Raw genomic sequence first — 13,941 nt, forward strand, 5'->3', positions numbered from 1 at the left:
GTAGACGCTGAGGGTGATAAGTGTTTGCATTAGTTTTGTGGCTCTTTGAACCACCATCAGCCCTCGCTAAAATTAAAGAAAGGTGAATCCAACAATCACAAACATGTATTCGTATTTAAATCTTCAATATAAAATTTGTGTCAGTAATAATATTATTAATTCTCATGAAATGTATTGAGGAAACCAAAAGTGAATGGTTACTTTGCAATAGGAATTTGCAATAGTATCGCTGAAGGAAGAAGTGCAATTTTCACTTCAAAAAATGCAGGCCACTAGACCCCAAATCCCTATGTTAAGGCTTTCGCGTATTAGACGATTATATTTATCCTATTGTCCTTAAGGTGTTCCAACAGTCAAGTAGAGCCATAATATTTTGAAGTTGAAGTTTGAAAATTACATACATGCTTAAAACATGTCATTATTTTATTGAAAATGAGCTCCTTCAATCAGAGATATTGTATTTATCCCCCAAAAAAATTCAAAATCTTTAATACTGGGTTACATATCCAGATTTTTTACGTGATCGCCATCGAGGGTAAATCTAATTTAGGCCTGATATAAATCTCAACTCTTGTTCCGTGATTCGCTGTTCATATAATTTTATTTTCTCAGACTCATGATTGAAACCACCATTTAAATTCGATCGTTAATAGCAAATGGGAAAATCCGACACGCTGATGCAGGAGAGAATGTACCTATATGCTGGAAAATATGCAATAAAAATCCTATTAGAATTATGGAAACGATTTAGAGGCGCGTTTGTCTGTACAAAGACGAGGTCTCACGAAGTCAAACCTCTCAAATCGTATCCGATATCAAAATTGTACCAATTAATAATAAGTTCTGTATGAAAAACCTTAAAATACTGCATATGGTTTTGTTAGGATAAAATGAGAGTTAAATTAATAATTATGAGAGTTAACTTTATAATAGCGGAAATTATTATTGACGAATATAATTAAATAGACATTTATTCCTATTTTCTACACTGGCGACGGATATGGCGTTGTAATTTATTGCTTCATTTTTTTTACTACACAGGATAATTTAGTTTATAGTCTCTTTCGCGTGCTTCAAGAATAGTTCATAGAATGTTTTTACTTTTATAACTAAGATTTTCTCTGGGAGCATGTCAAGAGTTCTCGGGGGCGATTTATCACCTCTCAGTCCCAGGGAGGGATTTGAACTCGGGGCGGAAAGTCTAGGTGGAAAAAAATGAGACCGCCAGACGGCCTCGGCTAATGTGCATGGCCTGTGGGAAATCAGTTCCGTCGTGTCTCCTTTGTACGCGTCGTCTGGGAGAGATGGATTTGCATATAAAATTCGGGAAATAGATGCCAGAACTAGCCGACTCAAGGACTCCTTCTTCCCACGGACAATACGGGATAGCAACTGCAGGGTTATAGATAGAAAAAATTCCACTTGCCACCCTCAGCGTCTAAAAAATTATTAGTTGTATTTAAATGCATGCTCTTCCACTAACCTTATGTGTTTTGTTATAATAACACATTCTTCCCGAATGACCTCATTCGTGTTCTGTTCATCTGTTTTTAAGTTTCCTTTCAATCCCTCGTCCCTCTCCGCGGGGGCAAATTCCTGCTACCTGCAACGTTGGGTCGCATTCCCTGCCATTTAGAGACTCTTTGGGGGTAGAGTGTTTCGTGGTGCATTTTCATGTGGTAGTGATGTTTCAATTTCTTGCTTGTTGTGTCCTGGCTTCCGTGTTGTAGGATGGCTGTCGTGCTGCATCACGGGGTGCAGTTTTTTAAGTTGTTTTGCGGTTTATGTGTTTGCATGAGTATTGGATGAAGGGATTTTTGCATGAGTGTGTGCGCTGCTGTGGGTGTAATTTTCCGTGTTGTTTTTTTGCATGTGGTATTTTTCTTTTTTACGGTTGGTGACCTAACACCCCCCGCCACACGCCCTTGCGGCGGCTTGCGGGGTATTATGTAGATGTAGATGTAGATGATGGAGGAAGGGTTGCCTCGGCCCCTTGGTCCAGCGGCCCGTGCTTGAAAAGGACGAGCGATGCGAAGCACTTGGCATTTGGAGACAAATTTCACCACTTGCCCCTACTAAGAAGGAGTGGAGTGTAATTATTCATGTTGAATTACAATTTACGTAAATTTTGGGGTTGAAATAAAGCTTCTTATTAATTAAGAGTTAACAAAAGTTATGAAAATGTATTTACTGCGACTCTAAATGCATTTACAAGAGACTGGTTAGAGGCATAAGAGGCTAAAAATCATTCGCAGATTTTTACACTCTGAAATTGTTGCATTGAAATGCACATTAGCGGATGACTCCGTTAAAAGTTACTGTTGCGGCATCTCCCGCAGTTACTTTGGAATTTGTCAAGGTATAAACAGCCCAAGTATTTAAAAGTTGGCTTTAACCTCGTGGACTGTGGCGCGTCGCGCACGAATACGAATGCCTGTGACATTGTATGTACGGTATTTCGTCAGAACATCTTGTTCCTTTAAAAGCCCCAAAATTTCAGAGTTTAAGTAAAAGAAACTCTTTGATACCTGCGTGAGTTTGTTATCGATAGAGAACTGCATGTTAAATTTATGAATGCTGTAACTTTTGATTATTAACATTTTGAAATTCCTACTCGTGCATAATTTAGCCAAAGGAGATAGACGATCTATCCCAATCGAACCACAGGTTTTTAATCTAAGTTTTACAGGCATTTCAAAGCAACTCAAAGCAATAATTAAAACTGAAATATCTTATAAAAATATTAAAAACAAACTTCAATTCTTTCGGAGGTTTTCGAAGCGTTAATTCGATGATCTACATAATACCCCGCAAGCCGCCGCAAGGGCGTATGGCGAGGGATGTTAGATAACCACCAGTAAAAGGGAACAAAACCACGTGCAAAATCAACACATCCACGCAAACCTACACCCAAAGTGGCGTATACATTCATGCAAAAACCCTTTCAACTTGCGCGCATGAAAATGTATATACTCGTACTATCAACTAACAAATAATTCTACTACATCTACATCTACTTAATACCCCGCAAGCCGCCGCAAGGGCGTGTGGCGGGGGGTGCTAGGACACCACCCGTAATTTAGAAAAGAAAAAGAAAAAAAACCGCATGCAATAACGACAAAATCATATATTTAAAAAAAAAACATGGCATACATTCATGCATGAACACTTACACCCCACACATACACACATAATTGCACCTTATAATGAGGCAAACATTTATCCAATAACGTGAAAGCCAGAATTTGAGAAGTAAGAAGGTGAAATTCCACTACCACATGGCCATGCAACATACAATGGTCTCCTCCCCCAAGGACACCGGTAGGGAATGTGACCCAACGCTTTGGGCAGTGGGAGTGTCCCCTCTCAGAGAGAGACGGGGGATGGAAGGGGAATTTTTAAAACAGACAAAGCAGAGAAAGCAATAATGTAACGAGCACTATATTATTTAATGGATTTCTAATGCGGTCATGCGGGAAGGGTTTTGACAACAAATCACACGAGGTTAGTGAAAGTCAATGATCCCTGCGTATTTATTGGGTTTTCGCCGCGGTTCTTTTCCTGGGTTAACGAGTCTTTCACCAGCATTTCCTTTTGTGATTTCTGGTCGAAGGCAGACAGCTGTACTTGATTTTCGCACCCACTCTGGAGTGGGAGTCCTCTACATATGAACGGAAAACAGCTATCCAGCAACTAACTAATCAGAGGGTTATATTCCAGCAGGTTATTAACCAATAGAAGTTATAAAAAGTTGTCTAGTTACCCGCTTTCGAATTGAACACGATAGGATTTTGAGTCTACATCTACATCTACTTAATACCCCGCAAGCCGCCGCAAGGGCGTGTGGCGGGGGGTGTTAGGACACCACCCGTAATTTAGAAAAGAAAAAGAAAAAAAAAACCGCATGCAATAACCACAAAATCATATATAAAAAAAAACATGGCATACATTCATGCATGAACACTTACACCCCACACACATGCAAACACTCAAACTACCAACTAACATACACATGCACCTGAAAGTGTACCTAACATCTCTATAGTGTTTAATTTTGTTCCTACTTGTAAATTCAATGTTTTCAATATTTCTAAAGTGACTTCGGTTCCTTACTATTATGATTTCTGATTGTTCGGGGAAAGAATGAGTATTTGTACCTATCTGTCTTGGAATCTATCTCCCTTAGTTTATCTTTGTGGTCTGATCTACCTAAGTAGTATGGGGCCATTAGAATTCCTTCAGTGTCATAGTTAAACTCGTTTGTTCTGAACCTTTCTAAAAGTCTAAGCCTCGCTTGTTCTCTCCGCACTTCAAGTGGTTCCCAGCCTAAATCCCCTAAGAGACCTGTCACACTTGTGTTTTTATCGTAACAATTTTTAACGAATCTAGCGGATTTTCTCTGGACTTTATCTAATTCTTTTTGCCAAATTTTCTCCCACGGATCCCAAATACTTGCGGCATATTCCAAATGAGGTCTAACTAGAGCAAAATAACACCTCTCTTTAACTTTTTCATTACATCATTGAGTCAGTCTGTCATGCGAGAAGAACATTAGGTTGCGATTAGAACAAGGGATTGTAGGATGCAAATTAGACCACCCGACAAAGTAAAAGAGTTGTGATTGCACCCTATTCGTCTGTCCCCCGGCTGTCTTGTTACGATGCAGGTGGAATAACTTGGTGGCTTTGCCAGAGTTTTATGGAAGTGTTGATTTTAATGGGGCATGATATTGTTTTGCCTTCCATTATTCTAGCCTGAAAAATATTTCGTTGCAATTTGTTAATATTTTGTTGCATGACATTTTTATCTCGGAAGAATGGAGGCACAATGGCCCATTTACATCAGTTGCAATCCACAGGCGAAGAAGAATTTCGAAGTCAAAATTGTTCAACAATTTTAGCAAGTAAATCCAAAGCATCTATTCATTTTGTCTTTTTGAATTATGGATTTTAATTGTGGTACAATGTACTTCTAATTTAATTGACTTATGCGCAAAAAAACGAGAGTTAGACTTTTAGAAAGGTTCAGAACAAACGAGTTTAACTCTGACACTAAAGGAACTACAATGGCCCCACACTACTTAGGTAGATCAGACCACAAAGATAAAATAAGGGAGATAGATTCTGGTACGTATAGATACAAATGCTCATTTTTTCCCCGAAAATTGAGAAATAATAATCGTAATAAACCTTACTTACTTTAGAAATATTAAAAACATTTAATTTGCCAGTCGGAACAATATTAAACATTGCAAAGATATCAGGTATATTTGTAGGTTCACGTGTATGTTAGTCGGTAGTTTGGGTGTTTACATGTGTGTGGGTTTTCGCATGAATGTATTCCATGTTTTTTTCCATTCCAAGGGTTTGGTTTGTGGATGGTATAAATTTGTAGCTTTTGCTTGCAGTTTTTTTCTTTATTTTCGTAATTACCGGTGGTGCCCTAGCACCCCCCGCCACACGTGTTTGCGGGGTTTTAAGTAGATGTAGATGAAAACAGTTTGAATTTTTGAGACATCTATTGTTGGGGAATACTTTACTTGAGAATTGAAAAAAATACTATTAAAATTTTGCAAAATGTTTTTATTGTGGCAAGACCGGTATCATTACGTAAATGTATACATTACACGTCGCCTTTATGCGCATAATGCTCTCATCTGGTTGTAAGTCAAAATGTGATGAAACCACTCGAATCCTTAAATCGCACCGTTTAATGGACATTTTTGTAACGGTCAGAATTAGTTTCGTAATATTGGACTGGCTACCATTGAATTATTGGGCGCATCCTTCAACGCTCTAGGGTGATTGTTCAATGTTATGAACGAAGTTCGCGACCGATGTGACCAACACAACGGTGCATTTCGAGACTGTGAGAGTTCCTCTGAGCCAACGTGATCTTCTCTTGCCACAACCCCTGCCGTGTATTAAGTAGCCATGGAATCTACACTAACCTTTTCCCCGTCATGACGAAAACCTTTCGGAAAGCGACAAACGTTGGGCGCACCCTAAACCACCCGAACCGAGCTTCTCGCATACCGGTCGTTTAGTCTCAATGAACTCCTGCGCCCACCTCCCTCCCTTCCACGCTAATGCACCGGGATGGTTAAAAGTTGTATGACCTTAATGCGTTTCCCGCACGCCTTTCGGAAGTGCTCCCTCCACGTCAGACCCAAGTGCTCGGGTGCGGCGCGGATGCATAAAAATCCGCCATTCATTGAACGTCCATATTTAATGACATCGCTTATTTATGTCTCAACTCCCCGGGGCATAAAGGCGACCCCTTTGATTATCATGCCCTCCACCCCACTACACCCCATCCCCCCTACACACACAGACACACACCCACCCCCACAGATCGTGACTCACCAGCCCTCCCTTTCCACCCCCGCGACCCTCTTCACGTCATCAGAGCCTCCCCTTACCCCCCACTTATCGAGGAGGAGAGTCCGGGGGGGCGGATAGAGGGATGAAGCCCTGCACCCTCCTCCCCCCCATGCCATCAACCTCTTTTCCGTGCTTAAATCTCTTCCTCATTCACCCCCTTTCAACTCTCTCCCCCGTTAACGACGATGCAGTAACAAGTAAGCCCCTTAGCTTGGGGGGTCGGGGGGAAGGACATGCTGGGTGGTAGGTTAGGGCGAATACGGCGGTTGTGCAGGGGTGTGTGTGTGTATGGTTGGGGGGGGCAGGCGGAGGTGGGGATGGGATTCGAGTGGGTTTGGCGGGTGAAAGGGGAGGACTCGGCGGGATTAAAGGCGCGTGTGAGTTTTCGGAGTCGGGGGGCGGGGGTAAGGGGAGGGGTGCGCGCCCCCCTCCTATTCAGACCATTCATTTTCATCTCTCTCCCTTTTCATTCTCGCCATCTTACCTCCCTCTTCCCCGACCCCCTCCCACCCCCTGTGTTCTAGTCTGCGCCCCCCTTCACTTCCTCCCTCCCTACCCCCTCCCAAGTGCCCGATTCCCTTTTCTTGGCCCCCCCACCCTTTCCATTCTCGTCCCTTGAGGAAAAAACCAAATGACAAGCAGACGTCGAGAGAAGAGCGGAAACTCTTTGGACGGCCCTTCGCACTTCTCGGCGGGCCGCCAACGCGGTCTGCTCCGGGCCGTCGAGAGTATGCTTTTCAGACCCGAGGCCCGCGGGCCGCTTGTCCAATTCCGCTTCGTCGTGAATGGGTGTCTGCATCCTTGAGGAGCTCGGGTTTTAGAAAGGTGGTGGACCCCCCCGGCAATCCGGGGGAGCTTTCATTTGGCCTTTTTCAGCGCCAACGGTGGATCTAAATCACGGTGGATGAGTCAGTCTCGAGGCCGGAGAGTCAGGCTGAGAAGGGTCGAATTTTGTTTTTATTTCCAAGCATGAACACCTTTCATATCTGATTATGGTTGCTTAATGAATATAGCAAGGCTTAATGGGACTAAAGGCGGAACGATGAATGCAGGGGACTGCATTCCTGAAAGTAGATGCATTTTACACGCAATCAAATTCCGCTGTTTTCTCTCTCTCGTTAATATTTTCAAATTAACCCGTTACTTACCTTCGAAAATTATATAAAGTGCGCCTGGGAAGGAGAGGTGCATTGAATGTTATTGAATTTACGCACATATTGTATTGAATGAGTATTTTCATTGCAAAATAGCCAAAATTTTTTATTTTATTTTTGGGCGACATGAAACAGGTTACAAAGCAATTTAATTTTATATTCTGAAATACCATATCCTTCTTTATTTCTTCGCTTCTTAACTTCATCACTCCCTTCAACATATCTAGATGTATAAGTACCTTCAACTACGAGTATTCCACCACCCATCCTTGCCGCGAGCGTTTCAGAGTTTTGCTAACCTTCTCGCCACGGGATTCTCCTCCCTCAATGTCTCTCTGTCAACAACCATTTTCCTCCAAACTGATCCACCTCCTCTAATTCATTTCCTTCTCTTATAATTCATGATATCGTCTCCTTCCTCCCCATAGCCTTATTTCTTCTGGTTTCTTATGATTAATCTTCACCTTGAACTACTCGCATTTTACGAATTCTACATCTACATCTACATCTACTTAATACCCCGCAAGCCGCCGCAAGGGCGTGTGGCGGGGGGTGCTAGGACACCACCCATAATTTAGAAAAGAAAAAGAAAAAAAAAAACCGCATGCAATAACGACAAAATCAAATATATAAAAAAAAAAAAACATGGCATACATTCATGCATGAACACTTACACCCCACACACATGCAAACACTCAAACTACCAACTAACATACACATGCACCTGAAAGTATACCTAACATCTCTATAGTGTTTAATTTTGTTCCGACTTGTAAATTCAACGTTTTTAATATTTCTAAAGTGTCTTCGGTTTCTTGCTATTATGATTACTGATTGTTCGGGGAAAGAATGAGTATTTGTACCTATCTGTCTTGGAATCTATCTCCCTTAGTTTATCTTTGTGGTCTGATCTACCTAAGTAGTGTGGGGCCATTATAATTCCTTCAGTGTCATATTTAAACTCGTTTGTTCTGAACCTTTCTAAAAGTCTAAGCCTCGCTTGTTCTCTCCGCACTTCAAGTGGTTCCCAGCCTAAATCCCCTAAGAGACCTGTCACACTTGTGTTTTTATCATAACAATTTTTAACGAATCTAGCGGATTTTCTCTGGACTTTATCTAATTCTTTTTGCCAAATTTTCTCCCACGGATCCCAAATACTTGCGGCATATTCCAAATGAGGTCTAACTAGAGCAAAATAACACCTCTCTTTAACTTTTTCATTACATTTCCCCACCACCCGTTTAATGAAGCCAAGTTTCTTTAAAGCTGATCCGCATATTGTCCTGATATGTGCTCCCCATGAAAGGCGTGGTGTTAGAACAACCCCCAAATATTTAACTTGATTTGCCGTAGTCAATACTGAACCCTCTATTTTGTAGTTTATATCCTGATCCTCGCTTCCTTTATTCCAAAATTTCAAAACTGCACATTTATCTATATTAAGTGTTAATCCCCATTTATTGCACCATTCCGAGATATTGTCTAAGTCTCTAGAGAGTAGCTCGCGATCTAGTTGGCTCCTTATTTCCCTGTATATCACCGTGTCGTCAGCAAATAACCTTAGATTGCTACTAACGTGTGTGCTTAAGTCATTTATGTATATTAAGAACAGAAGAGGCCCTATTACACTTCCCTGGGGGACGCCCGAAGTAACATCTCTCTCCGTTGAGCACAACCCATCTATGACTACTATTTGTTTGCGGTTTGACAAGAAGTCTCTAATCCAATTAATTATTTTCTCATTGATCCCATAGTATTTAAGTTTATGTAACAATTTATTGTGTGGGACTTTGTCGAAGGCTTTTTTGAAATCCAGGAATACTGCATCGACTTGGGTGTTGTTTTCTCCCGATCTAAGTATATCGTGAATGAAGAGACCAAGTTGTGTTTCGCAAGATCTGCTTTTCCTAAATCCGTGCTGGTTGTGGATTAGTATTTTCCTACTATCAAGAAATTTCATAATGTTAGTGACAATAATGTGTTCCAATATTTTACAAGAGATCGACGTTAAAGAAATGGGTCGGTAATTGGTTGGTTTATCCCTATCGCCGCCTTTATAGATGGGAGTTATATGGGCTAGCTTCCAGTCACGAGGCACTGAGCCTTCTTCTATCGATTCTAGAAAAACAATATGTAAAAATGGGGCAATGTCGTCAGCTAATTCCTTTAATATTCTAGCAGGTATTTCTTCCGGACCAGGTGCCTTGTGTGCTTTGATACTACGGAACAGATGTACTATTCCCTGCTTGGTCAGTGTAAGATCGCTCATGTGTTCCCCGGGTGGGTGTGGAGGATCGTTTGGTGCTTTTGTGTTTTTGTTGTAGACGCTCTGGAAAAAATGGTTTAAAATATTTGCCTTTTTCACGCTATCTGTAATGATTTCTCCATTTTCCGTCTTCAAAGAGTGAACAGTGGGACGTTTACCCTGTATTTCCCTAACATAGGACCAGAATGACTTTGGATTTTCCTCAAGATATTCGCTTAGCATTTTAGATTTAAAAGAGTGTAGTGCTGTGCGCATAATACTTTTCGTCTTACTACGACATTCTTTTAGTAGCTGTTTGGTTGTATTCACATAAATTATATCGTCACTTTTTAAACTCTTTTTGAATTTTGACTGTAGCTTTCTTTGCCTTCTTAATGCCGATCTGACTTCCCCGTTGTACCATCTAGGTTCCTTACTGTCGCATTTGAGTTTGGACGTGATGTACGTCTTCATTCCTTCGCGTAAAATATTTAAGAAATAATTCCAAGTGTTCTCTGTATTTGTTGTCAGTGTTTTTGTCTTGTATTCTGGTAATTTTATCTTTAAATATTCTCTTAGTCCGTTAAAATTTGCCTTGTTGTATAGGTATATTTTACGCTTTTCTTTGTTTATTTTGACGAACTTAGTTTTTAACTCCACAAGAATAGCCTTATGGTCACTGATTCCGTCTATTATTTCAATGTTAGTGATGATTTCGGGCATAGAAGTCGCAAAGATGTCTAGTATGCTTTGGCCCCGTGTTGGTGATTTAACTATTTGTTCTAAGGAGTGTTTTGTGAATATATGAAGGAGTTCTTGGCATGAATCTCTGTTTTTGGCAGATTTTCCTACGCAGTAGTTGTCCCAGTCAATTGACGGTAGATTTGTGTCACCAGCGATTATAGTAATACTGTTGCTTTGTCTGCTGCTGATAGTGGATATTTGTTCGTCGAGTTTGTGTAGGACATCTGTGTTAGAATCTGGGGGTCTATAAAATGAACACACGTATAGGCTTCTGCCGTTGTAGTCCTTAATGTTGCACCAAACGCTTTCTATGTCATCTACGTCGCATTCATATCGTTGGCTACTAAGATGTGACTTTACTGCAATGAATACTCCCCCACCCAACCTATTTGGTCTGTCCCTTCTGTAAATTGTGAAACCGTTTGGAAAAACCTCATTGTTTGCTATATCTCCCGTGAGCCAACTTTCTGTTCCAACTACTATGTCTGCGTTTGTACTGACAAAAATATGTTCAATATCCGATATTTTGTTCCTAATGCTACGGCAGTTTAATATTATAATTTTAATATGGCTAATAACTTCTTGTTTTTCGGTTTTATGTACGCTAACAAAACTGTTTTGAGACGATTCGTGGTGAACAGAGACAAAAGAATTACATTCACTTGCATTGCTATCTGTTATGTATGTAGAGGCACCAATTTTATTAAATTTACGTGGGTTATATGTTGTTTTAACGCAAGTATTTGTTTGTTCAATTTTTTTGGGGATATGAGAGGCATTACCTGAACTGAATTGACAAAAAGCGCTGGATTCTACTTTATTTTTCCCAATATATGACCTACGCTCTTGCCTACCAGCTATGCTAAACCCTCGAAACGTGTTCGTGTAACCTACGCGCTACCAACTGCGATGCCTCGGCAGTATAATGGACCCCGGAGCGATTAAGGGGTACCCGACACGATGAGAGGACGGGCCTCAGATCAACGAAGTCCGCTCCGATTCCCCGGCAAAATCCCAGCAATCTCTGATTTAAACCCTCAATGCGGCTCCAAACGAGCCTTCCGCGGTCTACACGCGGCACAATACTACATATACTTAATTTAATTGGGACCTTCAACTCTGCCTCGACTCGTTTCACCTCCGAGTGCATCTCCTTAAAGGAGCGCAGGATCTCTTCAGATCCACGTTCCGAGGCGTCGTTTGTCCCGACATGAGCCACAATGCGTAGCTTGGAGCAGCCCGTATTACTGACGACCGCCTTCACCGCCAGCGTCGCCTGGGGTACCCCGCCGCCCGGTATACACCAGGACGACAAGAATCCAACATTGATGAAAATTGATCTTATGATTCATTTACTGAATGTATGAGCATATATATATATATATATATATATATATATATATATATATATATATATATATATATATATATATATATATATATATATATGACTTATGTGAAAGTCTGACGGATGTAAATGATAATGTTTATGAAGTTAGCACTAGCGGACAAAGACAAAAACACAGAAACACATAAAAAGTGGGTTTATTTTCTTTTTTGTGTGTTTCTGTGTTTTTGTCTTTGTCCACTCTACTAGTAGTATATATATACCCATATCTATATGCATAATTATATATGTATATACAGGTGTATATATATGTGCATATTTGTGTATGTATTCATAATTTTGTCGTTGCCCTCTTCGACCCCTCCTCCCCGTATGTAGTGTGTTTGTGCACATGAGTGTGTGGTAGTTAAAGTTTTATACAATAGAGGCAAGCCATATTATTTTAGTTTCTGAAAGCGTCTTTGTATTGGCAAATAGAGTCCCAATAATAAGTAGATGAAGGAAGAGTGTTTAAGGGAAGAGATAGGCTAGGGTTAAACATTTCTTCGTAGTGAGAGAATGTTGGAGTTAATAGGAAATTAAACTGATACATGCAGGTAAAACTTAATGAAATGATGCGATCTAATAAAAATGCCTTTCATAGGATTTCTATCAGCCAATTAAAATGTTCCCCTAGTCACAGATATGCCACGTCAGCGTCGCAATTGCGCCAAATTTTGGTTGAATCGTTAAGTACAGGTGTTTTCGCGATGAGTGAGTTTATCACTAAATGTCTAACGCCTCAGTGAACAACTAAATTCCAAGGTTTGGTGATGAATCTTGAGAACAGAAATGTGCAGAGCAAGTAATCGAAACTAAAAAGACGTCCCACCATTTCGGATTATTTGTTTTCGAGAAAGCTTAACCGTTCTCGACTTTCTCGGTGGAAGGAGAAGCAATCAGCATAACTGGACTCGTTTTCGAAAGCGTCTTTAAAATTATGAACAAGTTTTCGGTTGTCAAAGAAGTATTTTATCGCAGTGCTACACTGGAGGTCATAATTATCACAAAAGTTGAATTGTATCCGTAAATTGTTGTCTGCATTTGACAACTTAGTCTTCGGCGATTCGTGTTCGGCGACCCCCATGCCCCCCCCTCTATCCCCCAAAGGTTGTTTGTGCGGGAAGTCCATTCTGTATAAGTCTGCGAGGTGTCTGGGTGAGATTACTCACATGGGTGGTTCAACCAGGATGTCTATGAATTCGACGCGACACTCATTAACCTATTGATCGGATCGCCTCGCACACTCTTCGAACCCCCCCCCCTGTCCTCCCCCCACCGAGCTCTTTGTCTTCCACCCCGTCGCTCTGATTCCCCTTCTTCCCACATCCTGTAACCCTGCCACCCCACCACGATGTATCCTTTGAGCACTTAAAACTTGGCAGAGGCAACGGAAGTGCTTTCGGACGCTTCAACTCGCGTCGAAGCGAGAGGCGATCGCTTCCACCCGAAGTAACCCTGGGACGGGCATGGGGTGTCGGTGTGGGGTCGGGAGGAGTGCGGGGGGGGGGGGTGGGTGGCATGATCGTGAGGTCGGCCCTGAGAAGGGCACTCAAAAAGCTCCCTCCCGTATTCACTCATGCGAGGGGCCTCCCTCTTCCCGTGATCCTCTCCGGTGCGAAAAAAACCCTATCGTTCCAGGCGATCGGAAATCTGGATCACGAATAGACAAGACGTGACGGTTAAGGGCATAAACACATGTTAAAAGGGAAGCTTCCATGGTTCCAAGCGTGGATTCATTTCTATTTACCCTTGACTTCTTACCAAAGCATATCAGTTTTGATCCCGGTAAGTCGTGGGTATTATAAATACATTCCGGCAAAGGTGTTAAAACATACTCATCGACATAAGCGAATTATGCCTTTTGACAGAGGATAGATTTATAACACGCCTAAAACGTGCATTGAAATGTATTCGATACAAGTTGGTAGTAACAAATAAAACGCTTAATTAAATACTACCAATATTGTTACCGTCTCTAAAACTATGATAAAACCATAAACACAGCAATCAACCCGAAGGTCGTTT

The 13,941-nt window shown here is 41.3% G+C and overlaps 1 protein-coding gene across 1 annotated transcript in view; it reads left to right on the forward strand.

The window, feature by feature from the left end:
- Myo81F (Myosin 81F) overlaps positions 1-13,941 on the forward strand; it is a 383,271-nt gene that overhangs the window by 148,938 nt on the left and 220,392 nt on the right. The gene's annotated exons all lie outside the window — the stretch shown is intronic.

The sequence above is a fragment of the Hetaerina americana genome, unplaced genomic scaffold (assembly GCF_022747635.1).
Source record: "Hetaerina americana unplaced genomic scaffold, ioHetAmer1.1.p SCAF_9, whole genome shotgun sequence".
NCBI classification, from domain to species: domain Eukaryota; kingdom Metazoa; phylum Arthropoda; class Insecta; order Odonata; family Calopterygidae; genus Hetaerina; species Hetaerina americana.